The sequence below is a fragment of the Abramis brama genome (genome assembly GCF_963993115.1).
Source record: "Abramis brama genome assembly, chromosome: 21".
Taxonomy (NCBI): Eukaryota; Metazoa; Chordata; class Actinopteri; order Cypriniformes; family Leuciscidae; genus Abramis; species Abramis brama.
In genome coordinates, this window is record NC_139983.1 from 30,631,122 (window position 1) to 30,646,127 (window position 15,006).

Sequence of the window (15,006 nt, forward strand, 5' to 3'; positions counted from 1 at the left end):
CCAAGATGTCCATCAGACTCAAAGTGATCTGATCAAATTTCCTGGACAATCAGAAGATCTCCACTGTTCTCATAGTTCATCTTACAATGTCATGCTCTGGTACAAACAAAAACGTGGTGGAAGTTTGGAGTTGCTTGGATATCTTGTGGGTACTAGTGAAACAGTTGAGGATAAATTCCAAAAGAAAATAAATCTGGGAGGCAATGCAAATAAAAACAGCGTTTTAAAACTACAGAGTCTTTCGCCTGAGGACAGTGCAGTGTACTTCTGCGCTGCTAGTACACACAGTGCTGTGGGTTCCCTTCCTTCACTGCAAAAACCCTGCTGTATTAATAACATGACATTACAATGAGCAGAAACTGGAGCTTTCATGCTTCAAAAACAGTGCAAAAGCACCATAAAACTATCCATATTTTCTGAAGCCATGCAAACACGCAACAACTTTGTGTGATGGACAGCCTGAAATGTACTTTTATTTTCCCATTTCCCATTTCCCAATTTCCCAATAAAAAAGCTAACATGAGCATGAGAGTTATATTAAATAATTTAATTTTAAATAATTTAATTTAATTTCTAATCTAAAGGGGGGTGCACCTTATCATTCATATTGTAGTTTGAAAAGTGACCAACAGAGGGAAGTGTTGTAATTGTGTGTAGATGTACCTTAGATTTGAACTCAATATCCTCTGTTCAAGATGGAAACGTTTCTTAAATCTCATATCTCATTCATTCGGCACTGGCAACAGCATCACTCTGTTCACCATCAATGCTCTTAAGGCCTCAAACATGTGTCAACTTATGATCAAATTAACTTTTGCAACCTGTATATGTTCTTCACTCTGGATTCAGGGTATGTGTTCTTATTTCTTTTATATAAAACCTGTTCACTTATATGAGCTAAACTCCAAACCCAATCTGTAGAGATGAAATTCATTATTCGTGATTTTGTTTTTGTAGGTTCCTCTCTCAGTGATAAAGTTCATCAGAATCCTCATGACATGCTAATGAATGTTCTCGAGTCTCCAGCGCTTCACTGTTCTCACAGCATCTCAAGCTATAATCGTATCCTGTGGTATAAACAAACCCAGGACAGCCAGCTTGTTTTTTTGGGATATCTCCTTGGTTCAGTGCCTCAGTTAGAGACTGAAGTCAAAAACAAATTGGCTCTAGAAGGAAATGGAAATAATAATGGCCAATTAACCATAAAAAACCTTGAGTTTAATGACACTGGCACATATTTCTGCGCAGCATCTCCACAGTGCCACACATGTACTGTATCACCTCTACAGAAACCTGCTGACAGGCTACATTTGCCCACAAAATGATTATCAAATTGAAGTTGTTTTGTCTTATGATTTAATCTGACGATGTGGTTTACCGTCCAAACATCTGCTATAGTTCAGAAAAAGCTACACTATGTTCTAAGAATGTTTTGCTAATGTTCTCCGAACGTTCAAAATTACATTTTAATATGTTTTTAACAGTTTTATTTTTCTTGGTTATGCAAACGTTAGGGGAACGTTTCATTTTGCAGATGTTATGGGATTGTTACTTTTTAATGTTCTCTGAAGATTATGAAACAAGTAACATTTATAAATGTCATGCCGGGTTCAGACAACACGATATCACCACGAAACAATCCATTTGACAAAGGCTGCATAATTTGACACAGTGACTATCATAACAGACAAAAATATTGTGTAGTCTGAACCCGACATTAGACAAACGTCCAACTAAAACATTTCTGAAAAAACGTTGAACGTTGTATAGATAATACTTTTGTGCTAACATTTAAACACCACAACTTTGAAGAAACATTCTATTACTGTTACCGAAGGCATGTTTGTTCATAACTTTGAGAGAACCTTGCCATAATGTTGAAGTTCTGAGAATGTTCCCTGTTAGCTTGGAGGTCTGATGTCACATCCTGTGTCTTTTACCTCAAATGACTTCAGTTCCGACTCTCACTCGGGGCTCATTCAACATGACACAAGTTTTGGTTGTGGTTATTGCCTCTGTGTTCTGGCAAACAGGTAATTCAGCGCCCATCAGTAGTATAAATATTTTAAAATTAGTACAATTTTACATTACTCATAATTATTACATAATTTCCTTTTGTCCAGGACCTGCTAGTAGCAGTAAAGTTCACCAAGAACCTCCTGATCTACTACTGAATCTTAATGGCACATTGGATCTCAAGTGCAGCCACAGCAGTTCTGAATTTGTCAGTATTTTGTGGTATCAGCAGCTGATTGGTGCTTCAGATTTAAAACTCATTGGATTTCTGTATTATAAATCACTAACTATTGAGAAAGAATTTACAGAGTTCTTTAATGTGAGTGGGGAAGGAGAAAAAGAAGCACATCTTCAATCTATAAAATTAAGGCACACTCAAGACAATGGCATGTACTTCTGTGCTGCACGAGCACAGTACTAAAAATGAACATTGAGCCCCACAAAAACTCTCACCTGTTTTTTTTTTTTCAACATCCTTACACATTTGCAAAGATCACAATCTATTTTTTTTTTAAACAGCTTTAATTGAATGCATCAGCTTTGTTTTCTGTCAGCTGGGGGCAGTGTGTCTTCACACACTTGTTTTCTCCATGGCATTCTGTAAGTCTACTATATGAATCCACATCAGACCTGTCACTACAACTAAAGCACCCACTATAAACTCATAATGCTCCTGAAACTCGTTATATATATAAGTTTGGCTTCATTAGTCCCAGGTAATGTTGATACTTTTTGGTTAATTCTTTCAATGTCACAATATTCTTCATAATTATACAACTTTAAGTTTGTAATTGTGATTTCAATTCTTTCCACAGGTGAAAAGGTGGACACGACTGTTCACCAGAAACCTCATGATCTGATTATAAATGATGGAGAATCTCATGAGCGCATTAAGTGCTTTCACAAAATCACAAACTATGACCGCCTGCTGTGGTACAAGCAATCCAAGAGCAAAGAGTTAACATTCATGGGATATCTTTTGGGTGTCACTGGATACCCAGAAAAACCTTTCAAGGACAAAATTAAAATAGAGGGAGATGCCAATAAGTTTAATGGCTCTTTAACTTTGATCAGTCCTACATCAGAGAGTAATGCTGTTTATTTCTGTGCAGCCTATTACACAGTAACACCAAATCTGTTCCTCCCATACAAAAACCTATCGCTAAGCATTATTGTTAGGTCTCACACCTGTGATAAACCACTGCTAGATACACTATAACTCTGTTCCAAAACCTAGTGAGTTTTAACACTAGGACAGAATTTTAACACTCCATGATGATTTCATGTGAACTCACAACTGATTCTCACAGTGTTGCTAAGCTAATGACACAATTCTCAAATAAGCAATAAAACAGTATACACACATATTGGATTAAATAGTCAATTTAAATTACATTTCAGTAAACAGTTCTTAAAAGTAATTTTTTTTTCTTAGTATGTAGAACATTCACACAGGGTCCCACTTTATATTAGGTGTCTTTTAACTATATGTACAAAAGTTACAATGTTATCGTGCTCATGTTGTATTGAGGCGGATGACTGGTAAGTTTAGCGACAGGTTTGATGGTATGGTTGGGTTTAAGGGCAGTGTTACGCATCACAAGTAACGTGAGTTATGTAATCAGATTTTTTCAAGTAACTAAAGTTACATACTACTTTTAAATTTACAACAACATATCTGAGTTTCTTTTTCAAAAAAGTAAGTTACTTTGTTTTCCTACAAAATGGGCATTGTATCAAATGATTAATTTAAATGTTAGTAGAGCATAGCTAAAGACACTTAATATAAAGTGGGACCATCAAAATAACCTTTCATCACTATAAAGAACATTTGTGTTGGAAAGTTTTTCCAATTAGCTTTGTGCAGTGCATTATGGGATTACTTTCTTCACAAATGGTATATTATATGATGCTAACTTAGAATTTGACCAAAATAGGATATGTTAGAAAGCAAGACAGCATAGCAACATCTAAACATAGAGGCACACCAAATGATGTTAAATATAGTGACAAGAAGGAACATTCATTAAATGCACAGTAAATGTCCCATAGTAGCAGTCTGAGACAGGTTTGAATATTGAAACATAGGCTACTAAGATAATTCAATAAATCCTGCTAATTTTTTTTTAACCATCATCACTTTGTCTCCTGCTTTCTGCACTTAACTTGGCTTAACTTAAAGGCAGGGTAGGTAGGAATGGTCTAAAAAACTTCTTTTTCAAATTTGTTTAAACTTTATGTACATATCAATACATAATTAAAATGTAAGTACTCTGAAAAAGAAAGTATAAAAATCGAGTGTCTGTAGACCTCTCACGACTGTTTTAAAGACAGTTCATTATTTCCATTCACTCCACCCCCTCCCTTCTGGGCTCCTTCCAATGCCACGCCCCCAAAACACATGAACGCGCGACTCCAACCGCTGAGCTGAAGACGCATTATTTACCTGAGACAAGCAGAGAGGAAGGAGCACAGTGCATGTAGTGACATCATGTCAGAATCACATGTAATAAAAAAATCTAACGCTAATTGCTTATGAATATAAACAAATAAGATGTATTTTAGTACTCACTATCAAGCTTGCATATTGATATTGGTAAATTTAAAATATATATTTTTTGATTCGCTAACGAGCTAGTTATATAAGCTAAAAACAGGTTGCATTGATACACTTTTTTACATTACCATCAGTTATATTGTGATGAAGATGAATTTCGTGTAAGATTCATAACATATATGGTGTTCTGCATGTAGGGGTGGGAGATATTGACAAAAATGAATATCTCGATATTTTTTTCCAATATCTAGATGTCGATATTCAGGCGATATTTTTGCCATCCTTCAAAGAAATGTGAGCAAACTGGCAAAGAAGGTCCAGTTGGTCTTTTGACTTGCTGCATTTGACCTATATTATTCTAGGCTATAGAAAAAAACAATAAAGGAGCTAACTAAACATAATCTGTGGCAGCCCCTACTTTTTCCACTTAAAAAAAAAAAAAAAAAAAAAAACTTAACTAGGCACTTCTTGCAACAGTGATTATTAAATCAAACAACAATATTGTTGATGATCAATTCAAAGTAAAAAAAAAATAACATTTTCAAAACGGTATAAATCCATTCATTTTTCCCCCAAAACGCTATAAATCCATTTTTTTTTTCTTTTTTTTTTCTAAATTTATGGTTTGTCTTTTTAAAAAAGTTTTTGTCTTTTATTTTTCGTGTTTGCATTTATGAGGAAAAAACAATATTACTTGACAGTTCTCCATTATGGACGCGAGCGCTCTGAAAGCTGCACTAAGACTTTCAAACTTTAACAGAGACCTCAAAACAGAAAGCACAAAGCCTTTCTTTAAAACGAATTTCGTTTTGTATTAATTGTATCTTAATTTTAATATATATTTTTTTCATTAATTCATTAATATTTTCATTCCTGGATTAAATACATAAAGTAAATATAGGCTATCAATCACAACATAAGGTGCTTGAACTGGAGATTATATCATCGTGAACCGAACCGTAGCCTCGCCTCACAGGCCTAAAAAATGTGGAATATATTTACAGAAATCTGGTTCTAAACAAAACCATCCAAAACAAAATAAAACTATGTAGCCTAAATGTGCATTTCTCCGGTGCATGCGTTCACTAGCCTACTGCGAAGATCGCGAGTCAAATATCGTCAACTTCATCTTTGCAGCCGACACAGAAATTAATAAACAATTAAAATGTCTTATTGCAATATTTTACACATTCATAATCATTACTTTTGCTGGTTCTTTGAGGCAGCTTTTTAGGTTTATGGCGTTTTGGAAAAGAGCTCTTCACGTACGTACAAACACCGTTTCACCAAGGCACAGCAGCCCTTCAGCACATAAGAACAAAAAGAGAAAAAGCACGGACTTACTAATTACGAAACTTTGATGTGGTTGAACAGCTGAAACAGTCACAAATTCCTCTGCAACTCAAACATTCTCAGTACGAGTTATGAAGGAAGAGAACAGCATTACAGTTTTCAGCGCGTCCTCCTTTGATTGCTGTGTTGTGACTGGAAAAGTGCATGCAGGAGCACATGCGCAAAATGTAGGTTTGTAAAATGTCCTTTTGTAAAATAAAAATAATTTTAGGGCGAAGCAGAGGAGGTCGTGCAAGAGGCCGTGGCGTGCAACTAGGGTCCGAGGAAGTAGAGGCTGAGGACGGGGTGGTCGCTGGAAAGCCACGATGATATTGACACGCGTTTTATTTCTTTGTTTATCCAAAGACTTTTTGTTCATTACCTTTTCTTGTACTGTCTTCTTTTTTTGCCTTGTTTGCCTTCACTAACTGCATGCCGGTAATGTGAATTTTGATTGCTCTTTCTCTGCCATTGTTTTGCTATTCCTAGGTTCCGTGCCTCTCGAATTCCTCAAATCAAACGTGCGCGCGCAAGTGGGCAGATCCCGTGGCAAAAGGGTGGTTGCCATGGTTGCGAGAGAGAGTGACAGTCGCCTAAGCCAATCCTTTGATTCGTCCCGAATCGAAATAATGAGCTGTGTTTAATACAGATTAAACGGTCTAGAGTCACTTGATTTTTATACTCTTTTTTTCAGAGTACTTACATTTTAATTATGTATTGATATATATAGAAAGTTTTAACAAATTTGGATCTTTTATTTTTATATAGTCCTACCTACCCTGCCTTTAAAGAAGACTTTTAGTTAATACAATTTTGGGTCGCAGACAAAATACAGTTTTGGTAACTGGTTTTCAGTATCAGATGAAACTCTAATAGTTTCAGATACCAGACAAAACGGATGTCTTCTGACGGGATCTGGTAAAGAGACTGGATCCAATATTCGGGAGATCCGATCTAACATTTTTGGTGTAATCGGCAGGACGTCAGCTCCATCTAACACATAGCAAAATTTTACACAAAGCCTTAAGGAAAATATAAGGAAATGTGACAAGCACCGCTACAGAATGTAAGCTGCCACTGGAGACATGCATGCTTTCATTGCTTGCTTTCGCGCAACTCCATTTAGCAGCTAGATTAGACCAGTTCTTGTTTTTGAAGGAGGGACTAATCTTTTCCACCATTAAATGTTCAATCCACTAGATGTCCTCACATGCAACTAGCTGATGAGTTTTGTCACAACACTTTCTGTACAAAATGTTTGGTTTGCTGCTTTTGCTCTTGCTTCTTCCAGTTGGTAGGCTAAAAAATAAATAATTTAACTTAAATGTGTTTTAATGTGTTACAATTTTTTAAGTTTATTTATTAACCCTCTTAAACTGGTTTTAAATGTGTGTTGTGATTGTTCTCATTAAAATTCCTTCTTTTCTCACAAATGTATTCTTTTACAGATTTGGGATTAAAGCAATCATCTGATCTCTTTGTATCCAAGGATCTCAATGTGACTATATCGTGTTCTCAGATTGAAACATCACACAACAGCATGTACTGGTTCAGACAAACATCGACTGGGCCACTGGAGCACATAGTGTATTTCTATGTTGCATCAGAAACCTGGGAAAATAAATTTGAGCAGCGAGCATCCGCTGTGAGGAATGGGGCAACTTTAGACCTGACTCTTTTTAAAGTACAGATCTCTGACAGTGGTGTTTACTTCTGTGCAAAGCAGGATGCACAGCAATATAGACCAATATATAAGTTCAACAAAAACATGCAGTCCTTCCTCTGCAGATTAACATCTAACACCTGCTCATCTGCTCTCAGTCAGTTCATTTCTACATGCAGGGATGAGTAACGTATTTGCATACATTTGTAATGTGTTATTATTTTAGATTACACACAGAATTTAATCTTTTCCAAATGAGAAATGCATTCAGTAAAAATATAGCTTAAAAATGATATAATTGGCTTTTTTTTAATTCTGCAATGAGTGATTCATCAACAGATTGAAATAATATGATGAGCCGAATATTACTTACTCTGTTTGGTCAGATTTGTTTGATTTTGGTCCATTTACACCAGGTCTGATTTAAATAAATGAAATGCTATTTTTTTTTTCACACGTCATTTCTCAATTGTCAGTATAGCAGGTGCCAGCAAAAATCAAAGCATGTTTTAGCCCATTAATCTATGGTAATATATGAATTTTTTTATTTTTTTATATTTTTTTTTTTACACAAACTAAACTCAATTTAGAGCTGATTTTGAGTCGTTTAGAGTCGATTTGTTGAAATAACCAGTAGGGGTCTCCTTTGAGCCTAAATAAAAGTTTTTTTTAAGTGGTTCATTCACACACCCTGTTCAGACCCCCTCTCTCACACACACACACACACACTGTTGTTCATTCATGTCACTCCTCCAGCACTGAATCAAAATGGCATTTATAGTGTGCTTGATTAATTTAACAACACTGCTATTCTGGGTCTCAGGTAAACTATTTCTTTATTTGTTTTGTTTTACTTACTAATTTCAACAACTTAATATATTTTTGTCTGTTTTAAACAGGAGAATCATTAAGTGACAAAGTTCATCAGACTCCAACGCATCTGATAACAAACGCTGAGAAAACAGTTCAGCTCAGCTGTTCTCACACCATTAAAGACTATCGCATGATATTATGGTATGAGCAGCTGAAGGGTGATACTGCACTAAATCTCATTGGATATGTTTATTACAAGGATCCAACCATTGAAAGCAAATTCACAAATAAGTTCACCGTTACAGGAGATGGTGAAAAAAACTCTACTCTTAATTACACGTTAGAAAATAAACCTGTTGGGAGTACTGCGATGTATTACTGTGCTGCCAGCAAAGCACAGTGATGGAGACCCTTTAATCACTCCTACAGAAACCTTCTGTTAAACCACTTCACCACAGAATTATCAGCACCTGAATAAACCCACAACATATCATTTTCATGCAATGCACCCATATCAAGTTTCTTCATTGAGATCAAATAATAATAATAAAAAAATCATAAATCATAATTTTATGTAAAGATTAAAGGCATAATGGTGAACTGTATTATGAAGGTAGATTTTAGCCAAAAGATTGAGCTGTGTTCTCAAGGCAAGGGTCTATTTCATTAGTTGTGGCAATTTATCAATTTTTTTATTAGGTTAAACTTAAATGTTGTAATTTTATAGTTTTTTTGTAATTTCAATTTTTACTGGAACAATTCACAATATTTAAGTTTAACCTAATAAAACTTAATGAATTAACCTAAATAAACCTAATAAAAACCTAATAAAACTTAATGCCACAACTAATGAAATAGACCCTTGCCTTGAGAACACAGCTCAACCTTTTGGCTAAAATCTACCTTCATAATACAGTTCACCATTATGAATTGTGACAATTCATTTACACAATCCATTTGTATAGCATATGGGTCATTACTTCATAGTGCTATTTTGGCATTTTTGGAACTCAACAACCTCACTCCCAATACCCTTTTGTTGTATGGAAAAGCAAAACATGCAAAATGTCTTTGCTGTGTCACAGATGAAAAAAAAGTAACAGGTCTTGATGGAACAACACGAATGCAAGTAAAGGATGAGAGAGTTTTCATCTTTTGGTGAATTTGAAAGAGCTACTGTATGACATGCCTACTTTTCAATAGGTGGAGCCGTACTACAACACATTCACTATAGAGGGTTCTGCGACCTTTGAAATAAGAAAATTCACAGCATCTCAGTTTTGTTGTGTGTTTTACAGTGTAATTGCTGGACTAATGTGCTCACATTATCTTTCAGATTTAGCTTTTCTCCAGTGTCAGCATGAGAGTTGTCATTATAGTTACTGTCACATTGATCACTTTCTCAGGTAGGGCTCTGTCTATATATATATATATATTCTAAAGTAATTCCACTTTTTTCTCCTTTCTGTTTTGACGTGAATATGTTCTACTTTTTCACAGGATTTTCTCATAGCAACAAAGTCAACCAGTCTCCACCTGAAGTGATTCACAGACCAGGAGAATCTGCAAATATCCGGTGTCAACACAGTGTGAGCAATTACAATCAAATCAACTGGTACAGACAAAACCAGGGCCAAGGGTTCACATTCATGGGATACTTGCTTCTAAAAGGACCAAACCCAGAAAAAGAGTTCGCTGAAAAAATAGACATGTCTGGGAATGGGAACAGTGATGGATCTTTGACCATTAAAAGTCTCTCATCTAATGACAGCGCAGTGTATTTCTGTGCTGCATATTACACAGTGTTTCAGATCCCTGCAGTTCATTACAAAAACATCTCTGAATAGTTGAATATCTTCATTCGCACCTGCTCCTGTGGGGTTTACTGTATTTGAGACTCTGCCAGTTATAACAATAATCAACCACAGAGGTGGCTGTCTCTTGTTCATACAGTATATTTAATTTAACACCATGACAATGAAAGAAACCCCAAGACATTCTGTTTATTTTCACATCTTATGTTTTGAATCCCTGTACATTAGTAATGTACTTACTGTACATCCAAACATTTACTCAAAGTGACTCATTGAAGGCATTCATAGTCCTTTGAGAGTTTAATCAAACTACTATTATGTATATAAACACTTTAACTACTATGTACTTACATAAAAGTTAGGTACAATGTACTTATTGTTTTCATGTTGTATTGCGATATTGCATTTGGTATGGTCAGGTTTAAGGGTGGGTTAAGGTGTGAGGTTTGTAATTAAAAACTAATTACAGCTGTAATTACATGCAGGTATTTTTTTTTTGGTTGCACTTTATTTTAAGGTGTCACTATTACAGTGTAATTATATATTTACTGTAAGTACTGAGTAATATTAAGCAACTACATGTACTTACTATAGGCTTAGGGTAGGATTAGGGTTTGTTTGAGGGTTAATTGCATGTAATTATGCATAATTTTCTTATTATGGTAAGTACATGTAACATATGTAACAAGGACACTGTAAAACAAAGTGTTACCTTTTTTTATAGGCTAAGTGTGAAAACATGTACACAATAAGTGCATTGTATCAAATTATTTTAATTTAAATGTATAGTATAGTAGTTAGTACACAGATAATGTTAGTACATAGACAATTAATATAAAGTGGGACCAAATGTGGGATGTGAGTTTATTTGTTCATGAATGCTGTGATGTATTTATCATAGAGGAAATTGCAATGTTAAGTATAAAGGAAGAGTTCAGCCCCACTCCATCTTTTATTTTTTTATTCTTTTTTATGTATGTACAGTCCCAGTATTTGTTTTTATTATTATTTCTCAGAGTTTGCTCTTAGCTCATTATATTTCACGTTCTCTATTCTCAGTTATTCATTTAGTTTACTTTGTCTCAGATGTTTCTTCTAAAATCACATAAGATCAATAAAAAAAGGCACAAATTATACCGTTGTTGACATGTCCAGCAAGTGTATGCAGCTAATTTAACATTTAATTTAATATTCAACAATACTATTGATCTGCCTGCATTGACACCATTATATGAGCTAAATGAACTAAATTAATAACTTTTTTACAACAAAACTGAACCATCACTGAACTTACTTAAGCTGGACTGTGACGCTATTTTCTTCAAGACACGAACTTTGTTGCATTATTTTCCTGTTATCTCTGTAAAGCTGCCATGAAACAATCTGTATTGTAAAAAGCGCTATATAAATAAATGTGACTTGACTATACATTAAATAAGGTTAGCATAGCTGTATAGCAGAACAATTGAGGTGATTTTTCTTTCCTGGAGTAAAAACACGTCACTTCCTTTCACTTGTGACTTTTATTTTGTCTCAGTGTTGTTAGTAGGTGTTGAGCTGCCTTCCATCATACACTGCCTATGCTAAATGCCACAATGGTGATAATGTTTGCTCTATTCTTCACCTTGTTGCCAGGTAAGATTCTTCAAAATATTTACTTTAAAGGCAATGAATTTCCTGAAAATGACCATGTATCATTCATACACAACTTCACTCTGTTTAGGTCTTGTTCAAAGTCAGAGAGTGTCTCAGTCTCCTCCAGACCTGATGAGAATCCCCACAGGATCTGTTGTTCTCACTTGCTCACATTCTGACCAGGGCTTTGAACGCATTCTCTGGTATAAACAATCTGAGGACAGGAGATTCATTTTTCTTGGGTATCTTAACAATAATTTTAAAAATCCTGAAGAGGAGTTTAAAAACAAAATCGTCTTGGATGGAGATGGCAGAAGTCGTGCCACACTAACAATCCAAAATCTGACGTCAGTCGACAGCGCAGTCTATTACTGTGCAGCACGAACTCACAGTGTGTCAAATCCCCACAACCCAGCGCAAAAACCATCTTTATCACATCAGAATATCTGTAGTGTGCACTAAAACAGCTGACACTGTTCGTTCACCTGCTACAAACCACTAAACCTGTATGTTCTTCAAAACAAACTACTTCTCTGCCCTTCCTTGTGACTTATAATGTGACTCAATACAGTCAATAAACATTTTTGACTGTATTATTCTACATTGCAGTCACATGACCTCACTATGTTTGTCACATGATAACACACATTGCATTTTTAAATTCAAGGAGGTCTATATACATGGAGATAACTATTCATTAGCATAACAAATTATCTCAAAGGCACTTCGTATAAATCTATTTCACCCCAATAAGCTTTCCATAAATTGGGCACTGAAAAATAATCTATGATAAAAAGCTTAATCAAAATGGCTGTCAATGGAGAAAAATTATTTTTCCCTCGAAGTAATTACAACATCTACCAGCAGGGGCTAGCGTGTCTTGCTAATCTAATCTTAGCTATAGGCCTAAAGCAGAGTTACTGTACACTTTCTTCATATTTGTGCACACATCCACAAAATATCAGTCATATTGAGGTGGTGATGTTTTTTTATCGCTGTTGCTGCACTGTTTTCAGATTAGATTCTCTTCAGCACTGAGTGTCAACATGAGAATTGTGATCATAATTACTGTTACACTGATCAGTTTCTCAGGTAAGGCCCTGTATGCATTCACATACATTCATTAAAACTTTTCTCTTTTCTGTTTTGTGAATATGTGACTCTTATTTTCACAGGATTTTCTCATAGCAACAAAGTCGACCAGTCTCCACCTGATGTGATTCAGAGACAACGAGGATCTGCAACGATCCGGTGTCAACACAGTGTGACCACTCACAATCAAATCAACTTTTACAGACAAACCCAGGATCACCAGTTCATATTAATGGGATATTTGCTTCGAAATCAACCGTATGAAGAAAGTGATTTCAAAGATAAAATAGAGATGTCCGGGGATGGGAATAGTGATGGATCTTTGACCATTAAAAGTCTCTCACCTAATGACAGCGCAGTGTATTTCTGTGCTGCATATTACACAGTGTTTCAGATCCCTGCAGTTCATTACAAAAACATCTCTTTGACTCTGTGATTAACAGATAAACCAACAAGAAAGTGTTCATTTACACCTGTTCCTGTGGTACATAGAGACTCAACCATGACAGTTTTCAGTGAGAGGATTTGTCAGACTTAATGTAATATGTAATAGTTTTATTGAAAGCGCATGTTGCCAGCAGTGAAGTAACTCTTTAAAGGTACATGAAAGCAATACAAATTGTCAGGCCTTAAATATAATGCTGAAAGTCTGTTTCATTAAAGAACAGATTTTTATCTTTTATAACGAAACACTTTGATCAGTTGTACTGCTCTTTGAAAACATAATTGGTGTAATTACTATCAAGACCAGTAGGAGTCTCCTTTCAACCTGATATCAGACATATTTATCAGAGGAAGTGGGACAGGTTTCTGTTTCTCAGAGAACACTGAGAGAGTGTGTAATGTGTGTTTTACTCTGTGCATCACTGAGAGCTCCAGCACTGAAGCTTCAACATGACATTTACAGTGTGTTTCATTTATTTCACAGCACTGCCATTCTTGATCTCAGGTACAGAATCATTCATTTATGTATTTTCATATGGCTCTAGACTTTCACATTGTTTTAAATGCTCTTTTCTGTCTCTTTCAAACAGGGGAATCACTGAGTGACAAAGTTAATCAAACACAGAAAGATCTGCTGGTTAAAACTCATGAACCGGTTACACTCTCCTGCTCTCACACTATACCAGACTATTATGTGATATTATGGTATGAGCAGATAAAGGGTGATACTGCACTAAATCTCATTGGATATATAAATGACAAGAATCCAACCATTGAAAGTAAATACACAAATCAGTTCAATATTACAGGAGACGGTGCAAAAGACTCAACTCTTAAATTCAAGCTGAATGTATCTGGGACTTCTGTTATGTATTATTGTGCTGCCAGTAAAGCACAGTGTTAGAGATCATTCAGTCTTCATACAAAAACCATCTGTTATTTATTACCACAAACCCAAACTTTTAACTGTGTGCATATACTGTACATAAAGTGCTAATTATTAAACAAGCCTTCTAAAATCTATAATGTCTTATAGATTTGGTTGAATACAAAAATACACCAAGAATGATGTGATTTTACAATAAATGATTCTGACTCGGATATTAAAGATGTTGAAACCTCAATACGTAATGTCATATTTGTAAAAATATGTGAATATTTTTTAGCGTAAAGAAAGATCAGGTAATAGTTTCAACTCTCAGTTCCTCATAAGGTATCAATATTGTCTCAGATGATTCTCCTAACATTCCTTGAGAATAAAAATAATACTATTACTGTATGTAATCAAAGGTTTGTCTGAGTAATAAAATTAGCAAAGCTCAGATTATTTAGTCTTGTGAAATGAGATGATGAGAAATGTTAAAATTGAAAACTTTATTGCTGTGTGGGAGAAACATTTGAGATATTAAATAGATCTCAGTTGTGATTTTTATTCCTGGAGTAAAAACACGTCACTTCCTGTCACTTGTCATGACTTTTATTTTGTCTCAGTGTTGTCAGTAAGTGTTGAGCTGCTTTCCATCATACACTGCCTATGTGCAGAATATCATCATGATGATAATGTTTGTCATATTCGTTGTCCTGTTGACAGGTAAGATTGCCCAAAGCATGTTCTTTAATAGAAAGAAATTAATGTTCTG

The 15,006-nt window shown here is 35.1% G+C and overlaps 2 long non-coding RNA genes across 3 annotated transcripts; both read left to right on the forward strand.

Moving 5' to 3' along the window:
• Positions 1-1,866: 1,866 nt before the first annotated feature.
• Positions 1,867-3,132, forward strand: LOC311071850. Its single transcript, XR_014603934.1, has 3 exons — positions 1,867-2,033; positions 2,124-2,732; positions 2,832-3,132. It is a non-coding gene; the product is annotated as an uncharacterized lncRNA (long non-coding RNA).
• A 3,978-nt stretch (positions 3,133-7,110) lies between these two features.
• Positions 7,111-10,178, forward strand: LOC311071848. Of its 2 annotated transcripts, XR_014603931.1 has the most exons (5): positions 7,111-7,199; positions 7,354-8,391; positions 8,468-8,582; positions 9,718-9,787; positions 9,882-10,178. It is a non-coding gene; the product is annotated as an uncharacterized lncRNA (long non-coding RNA). The 2 variants fall into 2 exon arrangements; XR_014603932.1 differs by lacking the exons at positions 9,718-9,787; positions 9,882-10,178 and having other exon boundaries at positions 8,468-8,775.
• Positions 10,179-15,006: the final 4,828 nt, after the last annotated feature.